We start from the raw sequence: 4,522 nt of genomic DNA, 5'->3' as shown, positions 1-4,522 counted from the left end.
GAACAATAGTTTTCACAATTCTCTTGTGTCTGCATTTCATACGGGCACCTCCTTCCTTTTCAAGATCATGCGATGTAATTATCCCCCTCCCCTCTTCCTCCACCACCCTCCTCCTCAGCCTTCTCCGCCTTCTCCTCCCCCTCCTCCCCTTCATCATCATCATCGTGAAATATCCGATATTCATGATTACAACCTTCATGTCCAGATGCTGTATATATATTATATATTGTACATAATCCATACTGTAATTAGTGATTGTGCTAAATTAGCGATAACCGTTTAATTACCGATAAATATACCTTATAGAATATTAATATTGGAAAATCTATTGGACCGTTTGTCCGTCCATCCGATCAGCTTCCCACTATGAGTCTACCATATAATCAACTGTTTCGTGCTTTCCTTATAAATTATTATTATTATGGTCGGATGTTTTCGTAACTATATATACTATGTGCGTACATACACACATACATATATACGAACATACACGCACGGACGTACATACACTCACATATATTCATCAATTTGTTTGTTCCCATTTAATATTTCCATATCTTATAAGATGTTCGAACACCCATCGTTTTGTCATTCATCTTTGTTATATAGTCTTCGTGTGTCCTAGTCACGCTAATCAATTTCCCCGTCTTTCCTTCCGTGTATTTTTCTTATCCCGCTGTTGTTATTTTATAGTACTTTTCTCTTTGTATCAAATCCTATCCTCCCTGAGTGTGTGGTATTTATATCCTTACGATGGTGAATAGTAACTTCGCAACGTTGCTGAGCAATTTCCTAGTTCTTTTTTCTATTTTTGGCAGTTCATTTGACTTCCACTTTACGATGCTGAATCTATATTTCATAACTGACAATATAAATACACCACCACTTGACAACCAGTGTTGTTTTGTTTACGTCCCCGTAACTAAGCGCTTCGCCAACAAGAAATCGGTATATTGAGTGTAAGTTCAGAAGAAAATAATTACTGGGATCGATTTGTTTAACTAAGTCCTTCGAGGCAGTGCTCCAGCATGGTCTTCGTCCAATGACTGAAGCAAGTAAAAGATAAAAGATAAAAATACTGTCTTTGAACCCGAATCAATCTTTTGGGTGGGGCGATCAGATGACTGGTTATATTGCCAAAACTTTATTACAAGTCAGAGGGGGATTTACTTCTGATAGTAATGGTGTCATGAATCCAGCTGTCATAAACGCTGCGGTTTATACAACAAATAAGTTGATATCGAAGACGTGTCTCAATTTACAACGTCATTAGCGAGCACAAAAAAAAAAACTATGTGAAAAAGACGTTAGGGTCAATAACTTCCAAGTTGCAGCTGTTACTGGCATTTTCAAGAAATAGTCATTCTTATAAATCAATAAACATTGTTAGGATTCAGTAATAAAGTGTTTGTTATCTGACATTAAAAAAAAAAAATTGCTTGGAAACATCAGGTGTACAATCACACAGACCTGAGCAAAACAAAAAGTCCTCAACAGTGGGTTGGCAACGGGTGTGAGGAATATATGTGCTGCACAGGGCGACCACTTGGTCCTATATGCCAAGTTGCTTTAAATATTACTTGCTTTATTTAATGCAGAACAAACTTTTTCCTGAATATGTGTTACTGAAATTGGGACCTTCTAATACTTCCAAATGTCTTTTATACCATCAAATACAGTACATGAGTTTGCTACGTGTTGAAGGCCTGTTTCGTTTAAAGAGGTGACAGCCAATTTCACTAGTACACAGGGTTTCCGCTTTCTCTACCGCTTGGAGCGACCAATTTCGCTGCTTCACAGGGTGGGCAATTTTGCTGCTGCACAAGATGGCCAATTTCGCCATTGAATAAGGCAACCAGTTTCGCTACTGCACAAGACGGTCAATTTCGCCACTGAACATGTCGGTCAAATTCGCTACTGCACAAGGTAGTCAATTTCGTTACTGCACAGGGGTGTCAATTTCGCTACCGTACAAAGTATCCAGTTTAGCTACCGCCATGTATGGCCAATTTCGCTACTGCATGGGGTGAGCGATTTCGCTACCACATAGGGAGGGCAACTTTCTACTGCACATGCAGCCAAAACCGACGCAAAGTCACTGATCTCTGATAATGCAGCTGCATAACTTATATTAACCGCGGTCATGCTACAGCAGAAGACAAATTTTTGGAAGCTTATGTCACATGCAATCAAGTCTACTAACACCGAGTGCACTAAAAACGATGGCAATTATACAAAAATTTCTACTCAGACTACATATATGTCCGTACGATTTTGAATATTGCAGTTTCTAATACACCTAAATTTTACCATTTCAATAAATAATAAATTAGCCTAAATATTCCGAAAAGGAAGAACTGGTAGTATCTGGATTGTGCTTTGAGGATCCTATTTTGTTCGTGGCTAATTTTAAGAAGGGTACTCAGTAAGTAGATGCTCCTAAAATTTTATTTGCTGTATTTGATTTTGGCCAAGTACACAATACACTGCCTGAGCCAGGAATCAAAGACACGATGATTTTGTATGCAACACCCTAACCACCAAGCCACGTACCTACATCCCACTCGTTTTTAAGAACGATTATGATTAATGTTGTTTACTTGCCTCTCTATACGTTCAGTTTCAACTCATGCTCAAACTGTTTTACGAATCAAAGAATTTCAAGAATGTTCAATTATAATTTTAAAATGAAATAAATCTGTGTTCGCATTTATTTAATTCTTTTAAATGTACTTGAATTAGATATTACACAATATAAATTACAAAATATAGAATTAATACTGAAAGCGTCTTATATGGCACTTGAAATTCATTAAGATACAAACGGAGTGGAAAATTTCTTACGTAAAAATGATAAGTTTCCAACATAAATTCAATAGTGTTTTATTCAACTGTTTTCATTCAGAAAAATACTGGTTCATTTCTAGCTATCATTTGAGCATGGGCAACGCCCGCTGTTCTGCAAGTATGTGCTGTGTGGTAAGAAGCTTGCTTCCCAACCACATGGTTCCGGGTTCAGTCCCATTGCGTGGCACCTTGGGCTTCTACTATAGCCGCGGGTCGACCACAGCCTTGTGAATGAATTTGGTAGACGGAAACTGAAAGAAGACCGTCGTATAGATGTGTGTGTGTGTGCATATGTGTATCTTTGTGCTTGTGTATGTCCCCCACCCCTGCATAACAACCGGTGTCAGCGTGTTCATGTCCCCGTAACTTAACGGTTCGGTAAAAGAGACCGATATAAGTACCAGGCTTTCAAAAAATAAGTACTGGAGTCCTTTCGCTCGTCTAAAATGATGAACCAAGTACCATCTGCAAATAATACCCGACCAATAGTTTTCTCAACGATTGTGACACAACGACCGCGCATGTCAATTCAGTTCAGATGAATTATGAAAAGGACAGGTGACAATACACATCCCCACCGCAGTCCAGCACCCACGTCGAACGGTTACTACTTAGCAGGGCGGATTCTTCGAGCCAAACCAACCGGCAGGAGACTCATCGGTTGACCAAAAACGAGATGGTCAGATCATATCCATAGTCTCAGCTGGCCACGCTTGGGAATCCAGCCGGAAGTCTAATGACGCATACCCCTGATAAGATCCTATGAAGGAGGTGTCTGAGGTTTCAATCCCCATAACGCGCTAAGGAATAGCGGGCGAATATAGATGGCTGGATGGATAGAATTTTCTTTGTGGACAGTTAGACATAGAAGAGCTACTGGTGAGTTTAGAGTTCATTGTAGATTATTATGATTTAGTCTACTTCCGGTCACGTAGTATGGTTGCTACTGTATATTATAATCATATTTATAATAATAATCATTTCTAATATGTGTTGATATACACACGTGCGTGTGTGTGTTTATATATATATACATATACATATATATACATATATATATATATATATACGTATGTACATAACTATATGCATACGCGCAAGCACATGCACACATGTATGTATGTATATATATATATATATATATATATATATATATATTTATATATATGTAAATATGTATATATATATGTATATATGTAAATATATATATGTGTATGTGTCTGCATACATGTACATAGTTATGTACGTACGTATATATGCATATATATTTATATATGTCTGTATGTTTATATGTATATATGTGTATATATGTATGTGTGTATATATGTATATATATGTATATGTGTACATATATATATTTACATGTGTGTGTGTATGTTTCTATGTAGCTTGCTTGTTTGTTGTACCTTGTTTATCATTTTGTCCATGTTCTTTTGCTACGTCATGTACCCAGTTATGTATCTATATGTACATGTGGATGAAGGTATGTACATACATGTACGTATATATGCATATACTCATATATTGTTTATATATATATATACGTATACGTGTATATATATATACATATATATGCATGTCATAATGTATGTGCATTTGTGTATCTCCCTTTATCTCTCTCTCTCTCTCTCTCTCTCTCTCTCTCTCTCTATACATACATATATATATATATATA

Source organism: Octopus bimaculoides, chromosome 26 (genome assembly GCF_001194135.2).
Source record: "Octopus bimaculoides isolate UCB-OBI-ISO-001 chromosome 26, ASM119413v2, whole genome shotgun sequence".
Taxonomy (NCBI): Eukaryota; Metazoa; Mollusca; class Cephalopoda; order Octopoda; family Octopodidae; genus Octopus; species Octopus bimaculoides.
Note: the sequence above shows the minus strand (reverse complement) of the source record.